At 36.6% G+C, this 15,286-nt stretch overlaps 1 protein-coding gene across 13 annotated transcripts in view; it reads left to right on the forward strand.

The window, feature by feature from the left end:
* BBX (BBX high mobility group box domain containing) overlaps window positions 1-15,286 on the forward strand; it is a 277,804-nt gene that overhangs the window by 115,873 nt on the left and 146,645 nt on the right. For 2 of the 13 annotated variants that reach the window (XM_054504154.2, XM_064587202.1), the window contains one exon: window positions 12,250-12,367. The exons of the other annotated variants lie outside the window; for them this stretch is intronic. The gene's annotated coding sequence lies outside the window, so the exon portion shown is untranslated. The remainder of the gene's footprint in view (window positions 1-12,249; window positions 12,368-15,286) is intronic. 13 annotated transcript variants of the gene reach the window in all.

Here is a 15,286-nt window from a genome sequence, read left to right on the forward strand (position 1 = left end):
CCCCCATGCAGCACCTGGCATATAGGAAGCACTTGAGAAATGGTACTAAAAAAAGAAAGCTGTGGGCAGAGGTCAGGAGTCTTGAACACACCGTAAAATATCTTTCATAGATGTCTGACAGTGTATGCATGTGTAAAATGTGTTTCTGTACTTATATATAAACACAGACACACACCTCCAGGAGTTTTAAAATATTGCCCTGAATGCATAAGAATCTATGTATTCTTCTACAGTTCTACGGAAAATACAGAGTGGCTTCATTCTTAATACCGAGAGAACGGGTGAATCCTGCAGAAATATTAGCCACCCTATGATCTAATACTTCACTTCTTGCCACTGAAAATAGAAATGTTAAGGACAGTGTGAGAGCCAATTGTAGATAGATTCCCTTCACTCTGAATATTAATGAGGTCAGTATGAAATCAAATTTGGTAACGCCTTTTTTTTTTTTAAAGATTTTATTTATTTATTAGAGAGAGAGTGAGAGAGAGCATGAGAGGGGAGAGGGTCAGAGGGAGAAGCAGACTCCCCGCTGACTGGGGAGCCCGATGTGGGACTCGATCCTGGGACTCCGGGATCATGACCTGAGCCGAAGGCAGTTGCTTAACCAACTGAGCCACCCAGGCGCCCCAAATTTGGTAACGTCTTTTTTTTTTTTTTTAAAGATTTTATTTATTTATTTGAGAGAGAGAGAGCATGAGAGGGGGGAGGGTCAGAGGGAGAAGCAGACTCCCTGCCGAGCAGGGAGCCCGATGTGGGACTCGATCCCGGGATTCCAGGATCATGACCTGAGCCGAAGGCAGTCGCTTAACCGACTGAGCCACCCAGGCGCCCCAAATTTGGTAACGTCTTGATGCAAGGTACAAGAAGTGGGGATTGTGCCACTGAAATTTTCTTTACCATGTAGAGCAAATGCTATATGGTTTCAAAAGAACCAGCATTTCTATCTCAGGATTTTTATGTTCCTGTTTTCCAATGAGGGTTAACTTATTCAGACTCCGCCAAGCCTCTCTCTGTTGACTTTGTTCCCTCGTACTCTCAGAATCAGGCACAACATGGTCCATCTCTCTTAAGATTCAAAGCTGTGTGCTATTTCTAAAATGACAGGTTTCGTTTGTTTTATTTAGAAAAACATGTAAAATAATTTGGGGGAGTAAATTACTCAAATTGTTTCAAATTCTTCTCTTTATAAACAGATCCTCTTTGTTACTGTCAGTTACTCATTCAGCTGGATTATCAGTAGCGTAAAACTACCTAAAAATGTAAGCTCTTCAGTTTCAGAGACTGTATAAGAGTCCGCTTGGGCCGCCGTGACAAAGTGCCACAGACCGTTTGGCTCCAACAACAGGGACTTATTTTCTCACCGTTCTGGGGTCTAAAGTCCATGATCAGGGTGCAGGTAAATTCTGTTTCTGGTGAGATCTCCCTTCCTGGCTTGTAGGCAGCCACCTTCTTGCTGTGTACTCACATGGCCTTTTCTCTGTGTGTATGTGGAGAGAGGGAGCTCTGGGGTCTCTCCTGTTCTTAAAAAGACACCAGTTCTACTGGAGAACAGTCCTACCCTGTGACCTTACTTAACCTTTACCTACTTTTAGGGCCCGTCTCCTAAGTACATTGCCGTGCAGGACTTCAACATACGAATTTGAGGGCTACTAATTCAGTTCATAACAGAAGTAGTTGTTTTTTTGTACCAAAGAGTGAAGTAAAAGTTAAAAAAAAAAAATACTTTCTATGAATCTATAAACAAGAAAACCTCATTTATTACAGTCTAAAATTCTAAAAATATAATTGGATCTTTGAGTTGGGAGGCATTTGAAATTACTGAATTCATGTTTCTTCCACTTTGAAGTCACTGTGCATGAGTTTCTCAGAAATGAGTTTCTTACAAGTGAAAGAATCAAGTCTAAGAACTGAAAATCAGTGATTTGTATATAATGGAGGAATTACATCATCGAAAAATTGATTTCCATGTGTATTCATTGGTTCTAGGAGTAGAATTTATTTTAAAATTAGGTCAAAGAATAACTCAATTACTCATTTGGATTATATCTGTTTCTGTTTACTATAATCAAGCCAAGTCACATTTTTTTAAGGTGATTTTCTTTTGCTTTATGAATCAGTTGTGAATTCAAACAGGGAAATGGCATATGGAGTTGTCCCTTGAAAATGCCAGTGTTAGGAGCAACCCTTTTGCACTGTTGAGTATCTTTGTGTAGCTTTTTTTTAAAGATTTTATTTATTTATTTGACAGAGAGATAGAGAGCACAAGTAGGCAGAGCGGCAGGCAGAGGGAGAGGGAGAAGCAGACTCTCCACTGAGCAGGGAGCCCAATGTGAGACTCGATGCCAGGGGTCATGACCCGAGCTGAAGGCAGCCGCTTAACCGACTGAGCCACCTAGGCGCCCCTGTGTAACTTTTGACTCCACAAAAACTTGATTACTGACAGCCCACTGTTGACCAGAAGCTTTACCTATAACATAAAGTCGATTAACATATATTTTGTGTTTTCTATGTATTCTATATTATATTTACATAATAAAGTAAGCTAGGGAAAGGAAAATGTTATTAAAATCATTAGGAAGAGAAAATATATTTACAGTACTGTACTGTGTTTGTCCAAAAAAAATCTGTGTATCTGATGTGGGCATGCACAGTTCAAACCCGTATTGTTCAAAGGCCAGCTGTACTTAAGATTTTGGTAAACCAAAAGAAAAGATTGTGTATTTGAAATAATTCCAGCAGAAGTCAAGGATTCCCAAATCTGTTATATGTACCTGTTTATTGCCCTGCCTCCCTCACTCCCATCTTTATCCCTTTTTTCCTTCCTCCTCCTTTCCCTTCTTTCCTCTGATAGCAGCTTGTAATTCAGGTAATGGTTGCTGGGATTTGTCAAGTAATAGTCTAAATACAGCTCACTGACCGTCTGTATAGTACTTCTTTCTACTTTACAGTAGCATACTTTTCTAGTAGGTAAGTCAGTTGGTGGATGTTTGGGATTAGTGACAGGTAAATAGTGCATTTACTTGTTGGATATTGACGTAGGCTCAACCTAACTTTCTTCGCTTTATCTTGAAATTTTGTGTAAGTGTACCTATTTTGTCAGTTGAATAATTTCAGTTTCTGATGACTTGATGCGTATCTAAAACAGAAAATACAATAAAAAAGAAACTTTGGAGACTTTAAGCACTTCTATGTAAAAATAATTTTAAATTGATTTACAAAACTTATCACCTCACTTTGTGTGTTTACAGACTAAAGGATAAGCTATTTAGAAGCAATCCAATTTTGTGGATGTTAGTTTAATTGGTTGAAAGGTATTTTAACTCTTAGCTACTTTTGATTTCAGTTTCACTGTAAAACTATCTACAAGAATGACTCAAACTCAAAAGCTTTGTATATAATAAATTTTAGCAATGTATTTCTTCTGAACAGTGGAATCAGTCTACTGATTATGATGTTTACTAGTTGAGGACAGTATAAATAAATTCAGGCATGACTTGACTCCATGCATTAATACTCCCTGAAAGGGGGGGATAAATTAAGTATTTTTATACTGACAGTATTTCCTTTGATCTCCATTATAGAGAAGTGCATTTCTCCAGGAAAATAAATGGATCTAGTGGTGCCAAATTTCTCATAAGATAGCTCTCAGAATTTCTGTGCATTTTAGTGTAAAATATATACTGCATTTACTGGATATTCTGTACATACACGTGTAAGTATAAATACTAAGTATGTATGAGTATATATGCATGTAGTTTCTTCAAAAACCTAAAGGACTTAATTTTATACTAGAGAGTCTGTTTTGTTCATGGCTGCATCCCCAAAACCTAGAAACAGTGTCTGGCACACGGAAGTTGCTTAGTAAACATTTGGTAAATTAGTATTACCAGAGTTCATGTTTCGTTGACCTTGTATGCCATTGAACTTGCCGTTAATAAGCATCCCGTGGTCTACCTGCGGGTAATTATTTTTCCCAGTCCAAATTGAGAGAGAGAAGCCATTTTTCAAAAATAAAAGTCTCTCTGTGCTTTTAAGTTGGTAGTTAGTCCTATAATCAGTAAGTGTTAGAGGGCTGAAGAATTTAAAATGAGTAGCAAAAAATTTCTGGGTGCCTATTGACTCATTTATAGTGTGCGTTGAGTCAGCAAGGGTTTATTAAGACCTTGGCCGAGTACTTCTCTAACAGTCAGTTAGTGGCCCTATGAGTGGAGTGCATGTCAATGTCCTGAGATTTAAGGTAGGCAGATTGGTTCAGCTGGGCTTAAAGAGATACTGTACGGTGTCTGGATTCAGTTAATACATACCAAAAAGGTAGGCTGAAGTCCACGTTTAGGTGTTTTATTCTTGTGGGGGGGGGTGATATTTTTAGGGCATTTCTGTATTTGAATTTGATGATGGATAAGAATATTGTGTTTTTGTTTTACTTAGTCTTTAACAACTTGCTTAGTTTAGTTTGCAATTGTTCTGCTTCTGCCTTGGTTATATTACTATTCTTAAAAAGCAGTTGAATTCTAGAACTGTTTCAATGTTCCTTAACATTTACTGTAAGACCATTTATTACCAAGGGTCTCTCCATGGAAGAAGTATTCCACTTCAGGTGATGTTTTAAGGCACTGAACATTACCATTAGGCTCTTACAGAACCCAAATTTCTTGAGAGAGCCAGCCAGATGGGGAGGACCTGGCTTCTGAACAAGGCTTAAATTACAAAAAGCTACCATTTCTCTGATGAGCACTGTCTTAAACACTCTCAGTTCTGCCACACTAATTCCAATGAAGAAGAACTGCCAGGTTAGAGACGCTGAGACCTACAAAATGTGAGGCGTGTCCATGTGCAGAGTAGTGTATGTCTGCTATCCATCCCGGCACCACCTGGACAGACACATACATGAAACTCTGAACTGTGCCCTTCCGATAGTTTTGAATACCTACTGTGTTTTCAGCATTGTTAGAGTTACCAGGTCTTCATATTAGGTACTTTATAATATGTTTGAAATCAGTAGCTGCAGACAGTGGTCTTGTGAAATACCAGAGCTCTTGCTATAGTAGTGGTATTTGTCCTCCTGTTTGATGAAGCAGACGGCCCATCTTTCAATTCATTTGGTAGTGTGAACACTTAAAGGAATGATAGTTTTCAGGTTTGCGAGTTTTGTTGTTTCTGTTAAAGTCCTGGGTTTTGCCGTTCTTTATTATTCACTGAGAGGTTTCAATTTTTAGGGAACATAAGAAAAATCTCTCTAATAAGGCTATTCTAATATATCTTGTTGATGGGAAAGGTGTCCCAGTTTTGTCTCTCTTTATGAGTTTTAATCATCACAGTCATAGAATTTTTATGGATTATTTCTATTGTAATAAAATATTTCACACATTAGAGTTTATAATGTGCCTGGGAAAAAGTAATCTAGAAGTTTTACTTCATAGTGCTTATAAACATTCTTATTCTTGCCTCTAGATTGTTAACTGCATAACTGCTCACTGTTGCTTACTGGAGATTAATATGGATAGGCAAAAACTTAAAAGGTTTTCTTATGTATGACAGATTTAAATGTGTCACTTTTGTTTGTTTGAGCCGTAGCTTGAGCTCTTAGAAACATGGGCTGTGGAGTCAGATGGATTCAGGACTAAATCTGATTGGGCTTTTACTGTGATTGTGATGTGGGGACGTTACCTAGATTCATCTGTGAAATGGGTGAATACTGATTGTTGAAGGTTGTAGTGAGGATTAAAAGTGCTGGAGGATGCAGTACCAATCCAGCACTTGGCAGGCGCTGTGAAGAAAATGTGCTTGTTCTCAAAAAGGACAGTAAGCCAGAAGTGGAATTTGCCTTTTTTGCTTCTTAACTGTTCTTGAAATTGAATTTCGGGCATTTTTTGGTCTCCATTCACAATAAGGGAAATGTCCAGCTTCAACGTGCACATCTTTATTATATTGGAAGTCTTTATTGAGTACAGGATGGACTTGCTTTAAATCATTAGGAAAGAATAACATTTGTTCTTTATATTGTTAGATACTTTAAAATATTTTCTACCCAATCATATGTGATAGTTTGATTTTTATATTTCCCCCAATTAATTTTGCAACTTTATTAAAGCCCAAAGCTCAACTTAAGAAAATATTAAGAGATAAGTCATCTATCATTCAGTGAAATATAGTTATTTTAGGATTATTATTACCTTATACTCTTGGTATTAAGAAAATTATTACCTCAAATAAATTATGTAAGGATAACAGTAAATTTTTATAATTTACATAATTTTCTTCCAAGACTATAATTATCTTAACAAAACAAGGAGAAATGTATTATGAATTCTTAATGACTTTTAAAGTATGACAGCCATTTTCATAAATTGATTATCTTAACCTGATAGCTATAAAAATTTTTAAAAATTTTAGTAGAATAGTTAATTCAGTCATGACTGCTAGTTTATTCATACATTAGAAAAGCAAAATTTCCCTTCATTTTTAGGTCACTGGCTTAGCATTTCACAATTAATTGATCCAAGAGAAGAAAATATTTTTCTACAACTGTAGAAAATGCTAACTCTGTGAAAGTACTTATTTTCTGGTAATTTTATGCACATGAGCATGAACTAATACTACTTGGTCTTTTATCTAATATCAGTAGGTATATTAATTTTGAATATATTATAATTAACATATATTTATTAATTTTGAATATCTCTAATATATCTAAACTTGTTTTGAGGATAATCGTCTATGAAAATACCTTGATTCCTTCTAAAAGATGCTCTATCAGTTAGTTAGGTGTTTGTGGTCTTTTTATAGCAATTTTGCCTTTTCCTAGTTGAATATGTATACATTCTAACCATAATAACCATGGATCATATAGACTTCTTATAAACTTTTAAAATTATTAGTCTATATTGAAATTCTCAACCTTTCTGGCCCACCTTTGAGAGTGTTTGCACTCTTTCTTCAGCTCTCTTTTATTTCTTTTTAGAACCTGAACTGCATTCAGTAATTTTACTGGAAAAATGTTTTGTTTAAAGATAAAGTAACGTATTTTCTGTTCCTCTGTTTGTTTAATAAATATTTGCTGGAACTACTATGTGCAAGTAAACATGTTAGACAGTGTCAGAATTGCAATATGATAATAGAAGGGGAACTCTAAGCAGGAAAGAGGGACAAACTTCATTAAGAATTGAGGAAGGTTTTTAAATCCCAGGTAGGAATATCAAGGAAGACTACCCAGAGGAAAAAATACAAAAGTCTGGAGGAAGTGAATACACCGCTTTTGCCAGTTGGATGGCATGTATATAAGGTAAAAGGGAAACCTAGAAAAGCCAGTTGTAAGAGGGCCTTGAATATCAGGGTGAGTTTACTTATTTCCTTCTTAAAGGCAAATGAGCGAATGGAAAATTTTGCACAGGTGATATAAGAAGGATGGATTGGAGGGGAAAAGAGGAGGTAGGCATTGGAAAGATTGGTTTAAGAGACTTTAGCAAATCCTAGGTAAGAAGTTGTTCTTCTGGATGGAACCACCATGAGACCACCGTGAGAGACACGATGAAGATTATGCCCTGTCTGGATGTAGTTTAAAATATTTTAGATTGAGGTATTCAACTCACAGAATCAATTAAGTCTTTTTTCCAATTTGCAGGGCAAAAATTAATAGATACTCAGTTTTAAGGATTCCTTGGATGAAGATTTTCTCAAACATTTGATACCTACTACTGTTTGGCCTATGTATGTGTGTCTGCTTGTATTTAGTGATGGTAAATTTAGCTTTCACTGTGTTTCTCAAAGAATACACATCCTGTCCTGTCACTTGAACCAAATTACTAATCTGTAGGATTTGGCAACAGACTGACCTTGTGCTGGGACTGTATAGGGATTGATCCTAAGAGAGAAGGAAGAAGTGGGGGTGTTGAAAAGGAAGTCAAAGATAGGTTTTTAATTTAAGCATGGGTATTCAGATAGTACTGCTACCAGAAGTAGAGAAAGAGAGAGTAGTAGAAACTGATTTTGGGGAGGGGGAGGTAGAGTTTAGGATGGACTAGATTTGAAATGCATAGAGGATATCTACGTGATTATGTAGTTACAGATTGTTAAGGGTTTGGGAGAGATTCAGGCTAAAGATAAATAGAGCTTAGGAGAGAAAGGTAGAGCTGAAACTGACTATTGGTGAAAGTAGAAAATATGGCTAAGACAGAACTTTGGAATACACCTACAGATTCTTTGTTGAGAGAAGTCTAAAGGAAAGAAAAACAATCAGATCTGTGAGGGGAAATGCAATAGAGTACAGTACCCAAGAAGATGGGAAAGAATTTTCAATAAAAATGTTGAAAAATACAGAGACCTCTAAATGCCCCCAAACAGTGTTGGGTTAGGTGATTTGGGGCTCCTTTGGAAAAAGCATTTTTTGTAGTGATCAGGGCAGAAGCCACTTCGTATAGTGTTTGCAGTATTCTCTGTTTTAATGCAATGTTCTTGATTTTCTTTTTAGCTGAAACTGTATGTTGGGCCGCTGTTTTCATGGAGTAATCTATAATGACTTACAAATCCACACCCTGGGAGCATAGGGCTCATCTTCTATAAATGCAGTTTTAATATTCTTTTATTTAAATATGTTACCTCAGACTGTTTCAAATCATAACTTATCCAGGTGCTAGTATCATTTTCTCAAATGCACTGAAATGACTTTCTTTAAAATCATTAGCAAACTACTTTGTAAATGCCTCTCCCATAGAACTTATATTATAATTGACATTACAGAGGGATGAATAATGAATTCCCTGTCATTGCCAGCTCTTCTTTTACACTAAGTACACTGATGCTTTCTTTAAGGCTCACTGGTTTAATAAAGATCCTGACAAAAACTCTTTGGTGTAGGGGGCCACCTGCATATGAAATTTCTAGAGTAGAATCTGATACGTGGTGACTTTTGTTTCCATCTGCAGAAAATAGTTTTAAGGGGATACAAGACTCACCCTAAGTAGTAGTAATGATTATAATGATGAAAACTGCAGTTGTCATTATTTGCATTTTTCTCTCTGTTACGTATGTGTGTGTGAGAGAGTGTATTTTTTCTAATCTTCACAGTGACTCTTAAATGTGTAGGTCTCATTATTCCCATTTTATACGTGAAGGAACTGAGGCTCAGAATATTTAAATAAATTGTCTGAGCTTTTTGGCTTATTAAAAACAGAGCCAGGATTCTAATCAGCTTTTTCTGACTTTCAAGACCATGTTCTCTACGTGGCCCATGCAGTTTTATGAATTATTTGAAAGGTAAGCTTTAACACTGTTGATGGCAACTACTCACTCTGGTTTGGGAGCTCAACACCTCATTATTTTCTTCCTTTTTTCCTCCAACTAGGGAAGAAGAGATCACTTTCATTTGCTTAAACATGTTGCCATTTGCCATTGTTGGTTGTCAGGTACTTTTCTGTGAATTTAATACTGTTATATATATATTAATCTTCACATCAGCTCTATGAGAGGTGGATGTATTTCCCCTCAACACTTTGTTACAAACCTTTCAAACATCATTGTACACTCATATACTCACCACCTAGATTTGACAGTTAACATTTTCATTATTTTATTACATATCTGTAACCTAGCCATCATCAATTCAATTTAATTTTGACTCATTTGCAAGTAAATTAAAGACATTACTATCCCTCCCTTAAATACTTCAGGATGCCTATTACTGACTGTAGTTCACTATTTAGGTACAACTTTAAAAAAAAAAAAAAAATATTTGAGAGAGAGCCAGAGAAAGAGAGCACAAGCAAGAGGGAGGGGCAGAGGGAGAAGCAGAATCCCTGCTGAGCAGAGAGCCCAGGACCCTGGGATCATGACCTGAGCCCGAAGCAGATGCTTAACCGACTGAGCCACCCAGGCGCCCCATGTACAACTTTTTTGATCTGAAATTCACATTCAGTGAAATGCACAAATCTTAAATGTACATTCTTTGAGTTTTGATAAATGCATATACCTGTGTAACCCCAAATACCTATCAAGATATTAAACATTACTATTGGTAGGTGTCTCTTTTATTCACATTTTATAGGTGAGGAAACTGAAGCACAGAGAAGTTAATGATCTGCCTAAGGTGACACTGCCAATAAATTGCAGAACGAGAATTCAAACTCACGTAGTCTGGCTGCAGGGTTTGCGCTCCTAACCACATCACCATACAACGGATTAGCCTCACATATTCGCATATCCTTTTACATTTCATGTGTACAGATGTAATGTTTATTTTTTACATAGGTATGTAGACACAGAAGTAGTATGTTTGGGATTAGAGTAGAAATCCTGTTCTAGAAATGCATCAGTTCTTTGCATGAAGTTTATGGCAGTTGAAGTGGGAAACTAACTCCCTTCATTGAAATACTAGGGTGCATCTCTGTATAATAACTCTAGTCTTACCTAGATCCTTGATTAATTTTTCCATATATAAAGTCATAGTTAATTTCCTAATGACAACACTGAGGTTCAGGAAAATCCTAAAGTGCCACTTGAATAATTAAGGGTAAATGATGTTCAGTATAGTTTTGTATTAAGCATATTTTTGCTCTATTAGTAGAAAATTATTCATCTATGTGTGGTATATATAGTACCACTCACCTTGATGTCTCAATCCCCAAAATAATGGAATTAGCCAATTTAGGATTTATAGCTATGAACTTGGTGAAGTTTTTAACATGAATGGAATTTTTTGACCTTTCCAAATAAATTGCATAAAAATATGAATAAGGACTGGAATAGATTATATTAATTTTATTTTTGTAATACTTAGGTGTACCATCCCTATGAAAATAAATCGTATCTCTTTCCTGTGTTGTGTTCACATCACAAGCTGTATCTGAAAAGTTGACTAGTACTCTTTGTTCACTATCCAAATGATGAAAAAGCAACCATTATGTGTATTAAAAAAAATTCTGTGTTACCCAAAAAGCAATTTAAATAAATAAAAGCATGTAGTTAGCAAAACCTAGCCAGTCACTAGAGGGCAGAGCAATACTATACTTTAGATTTTATTTGAAAATTTCCGGTTTAAAAATTGCTGACCATGGAAAAATATACCAATGCACAATTAAATAGAAATTTCTTCATATTCTTATTATCTTGTCTTACTGTGAAATCCAATAACATGATTATTACCCTTGTATCAAAGGAGATTTTCTAGCAGTTACACTGCTTTCAAAAGGGCATGATTATTTAGAAGAGTATAAGTATCCCTCAAGAGAAAACATCAAGGCTTAGAAAGACTGATGGCATTAAATCATTTCTTACTATAGTACCCTGAAATTGGATTGCATGCAGTACACATTTTAGGTGAGACATTATGACAGATTAAGTTTGAGACAGGCTTACTAGTATTTAAATGTAAGAATTCATTGAAATGTGGAGCATTTTTTTAATCTTTCAGCTGAAATGTGTTGAATCATTAAGACTTTGAAATTACCAAATTGTAAAAGCAATGAACTAACTCTAGCTTCTTTTTTAAATGTTAAAATTCTGTCAAGTCACATTCACTTAATTTCATTTCTGTTTGAAATTTTCTGTCATTCTGGTATATTTTCATTATGACTTATTTTTTCTGATCTTTAAAATAAAGGAGGCTCTGAAGTAGTTTCCTAATGAGTAACCTGAGTAGTTCAGTATCTCGAAAGATAGAAAATTTTACTTTGAATGTGTAGTTTGGATTTATATGATTTATATAGGATTCATTTCTAATGGAGTACATGAGATGTCAGAAAAAGCACTGGATTTTGGAATCCAAAGAAGCAGGGCCCCAGTTATCATGTTTTTGCTTTACAACCTTGAACAAGTCACATTACCCCTCTGAAGTAACCATTTTACAAATTGGAGAATTGGAAAAAAGTTGTTTTTGTTTTTGTTTTTTAATTTACAACCAGGTTGTTTTGAGGATTGTGTTTGTGTCTGTGTGTGTGTATCTCCAAAGATGAGACTGTAAAGACAAATTTTAGTAGGTGATATAAGCTTAGAAAAACCTTAGAAATAACTTTGAAATGGGTATTATCTCATAAATGTAGTGACATGAGGGCACCTATTACACAATAAATGTAGTCTCCAGTCCAAAGTGAGGTTGCCAACCTCTTCCCTATCTCTTGAGTGTCTCTGGCTGCTTAATCTCTCTGTAACTCCTCTTTTGCTCCTCTTACGCTTTACTCTGTTTATTTCCATGTTTCCTCTCTCTGTGTTTCTCCTGACTGTCTTTGGTCTCTCTCTGTGTTTTTCTTGTCTCAGGCACCCTCAGGAAGACCCCAAGCCTCTAGCGGTACCTGGTATCATCTCCAGCATGTTTATAGATGTGGAGGATTCCCTGGGATATTGAGAAATACCAGAGGCGCATTGTTCTCCTGTAGTAAGTCCATTAGCATTTACTAAGTGACTTCTGTTAACAGAGCACAGTTGGCGATGCTTTGGGCAAGGAAGAATGAGTCAGGGCATAGGTCAGAAGAAAGAAATTTGTAACCTCTTCTCAGTAGAGGTTCTTGTAGACTAGACACACATGCAAATGAAAACAACAACAAAAGAAAAAGCTGACTAATAATTATATAGATGAGTCGTGTTGTGTGTGTGCTGCAGAGGCCCAGAGTTAAAGGAGTAGAGAAAAACCAGGTGGTATTAATCAGGTTTCCTGCATGAGTGTAGAATTAGGTTTTGAAATACGGCTGGAAGAAAGATGAGGAAAGAGAGGGTGGAAGTGCGTTATTTCTGTGGGGCTTGGCCAGCCTGTTGGCTTGCCTGTGAGGGAATCCCTGATGGGAGGGTAGTAAGATAAGAGCACGAAGTTTCAGCCTACCAACAGCGAACTTTCCTTCAGCTCCCAGTCTTAGAGAAATTCAAGTTATGAAAGGAAGTTCAGCCAAGTTGAGACTTTTCATAAACATAAGTGGTATCTGTTGCCAGTTTTAGAATTTTTAGCGTTGAAGGGTAAATTGTGACTATGAAATAATAAAAGAGGTATCTATGCCATAAAATGAGGACATGCCATTAGAATATGATCTAGGGGTGCATTGTAAACATGAAGATGAATTAAAATAGTAAATCAGTATAACAAGTTCGTTGTTTTTGTGTTAGAAATTTATTTTTGCCCTTATATTTTAGATAGTCCTACCTGTGGACACACTGTGGTTTTCAGAGTTGGGAACCTCAGCTAGCTGTGTCACGTTGGGTCGCCCACAGAACACTGCATCTCAGTTTCCTCAGATGTAAGCTAAGGGTGAAAATACTGAGCTCAGAATTGTTAGCGTGAATTAAATAATCTTTTAAATTCTTGAGTGCATGCTAGGTACTGCTTGTTACTTGCAGACACTTAAAAAGCATCTTTAAAGTAGTTTGTAAAATACGGTGTAATTTCTGAGATCTTTTTAACTGTAGAAGCAACCCCATAGTATTCAGAAAATGCTATATATACAGGGAATATTTATAACGTGGGGACAAGATACAAAGAATAACATTAACATGAACACCTGAGTACCTACTACTGACTTAGGAGACAGAGCTGTCCCCGGCCCCATTCCCTTGCCTCTCTTTAACATTCCCCGCCCCGCCGCCCGCCCAATCCTAGATGTTGAGTTTATTGCTTCCTTGTTTTTCTTCATAGTTTTTTTTTCACATATTTATGTATCCCCTACATTATTTTTGCTTGTTTTTGAATTTTATATAAGTAATAAAGTACTATTTTCTTATGCAACATCTATTTTTGCAGCTTAGCAGCAACATGTTTGAGTGTATACTTGTTATTCACTTATGATCACAGTTATATTTCATTGTCTGAAAATACTACAGTTTATTTGTACACTTTTTTTTGATGGCCATTTCAGATTGTTTACAGATTTTGTGTTATTAGAACGCGGAGAGGGAAAATTCTTGAGATCCCTGTTCATGCTCCTTGATGTACATATTATTTCTCTAGGATATACGTTCAGGAGTATAGCTGCTGGGTCACAAGGTATGCCCAGCCTCAGAACTCCACACGACAGTGGCAAATGGATTTCCATAGAACTTGTTACGTTTTATACTCCCTCTAGCCCGATCTAAGTGTTTTCCTATGGTTCTTTAAAATGCCTTGATTTTTGTTGAAAGAATTTTTTAAGTTGCCAAATAACACCATGTTAATAGTAAACCCTGATGAGCTATTTTTTAAAATTAGTTTTATCCTTTGCAGCAGCTGCTTTTCTTTGTCACAGTTTTCCAATTGTCACTTGTACCTTTTCTCAAACTCACTGAAGTCAGACATCCTGAAATAGCTGGGTGTGTTTGCTAGCTAAGTTTTTTCTCCCAAGAAAACTACATCATAATAATGTGACGTTCTCTTATGTTAAATGAAAATTGTTAGCCCTTCCTGACTTCCAAAGACAGTTGGGGCAGAGAAATGTACACGTCTTTTACTGATTTCTTTTTTCTTTAATTCGAGTTGAGAGAGAGAAAGAATGACCCACAGAGGGCCGTTTGCAAGGTGCAGTGACTTAACCTGTGTTTTGCTTTGCATTGCGAAAGTCCCCAAAGCTCGGGTAAATGACTCCGCTTGTATTTGCCACACTCTCCCGTTTTCTTACCTTCACCCACTTCTGTTTTTCTCAGCCAGTGATTCTTTTGTATGTGATTATACTTCTCTACCCCATTCTGGTCTCCATATCACAGTTCTTCCAACCTGATACTTTCTGCCTGGTGGCCCATAATGTTCGTTGGTTGACCTCAGTATTTTGCCTATCCTCAGACTTGTTGCCACCGTCTCTCACATTAATTTTCTGAGGCTTTCCAGGAGTGTACCAGGATCTAGCCAAGTGCCTAGTACTTGCTATTCATTCGATGTTTATTGAATGAAGAAAGAAATGATGTAAATGTCTGAAAAGCACTGAAATGCCTTTTCCTTGCTCAGCAATAGTAATTTCCCCAAACGCAGTGGGCAGAAATCACACATACTGAAAACAGTTCTGCCCGTGGGTAGCTTTCTAAACCACAAGCAGTTATTTCTTCTTGAGCTTCAGTCTGGTTTTTTTTTTTTTTTTTTTAAATGAGAGCAGTAGACCAGTGATCTGTAAGATTCCTTTTGACTCCAGCATTTTGTATTCTGTCTTCAGTTGAAATGAAGATTAGTTTCTCTCTGGATGTCTAGGCACCACTGCCAAAGCCCGAATCCATCTACCTCACTGGGCTTGAGGCCCATGACTGTGTCACAGCAACCTGTCAGTCATTGTCTCCCGTAACTACAGCAGGTGGGGCATACATCGAACTTTCTCTTCTTCCTCTCTTTGTTATTTAGGGTTGATTTGTT

The sequence above is a fragment of the Mirounga angustirostris genome, unplaced genomic scaffold, assembly GCF_029215605.1.
Source record: "Mirounga angustirostris isolate CCGP_5_RB_7025 unplaced genomic scaffold, mMirAng1.0.hap1 SCAF_1, whole genome shotgun sequence".
NCBI classification, from domain to species: Eukaryota; Metazoa; Chordata; class Mammalia; order Carnivora; family Phocidae; genus Mirounga; species Mirounga angustirostris.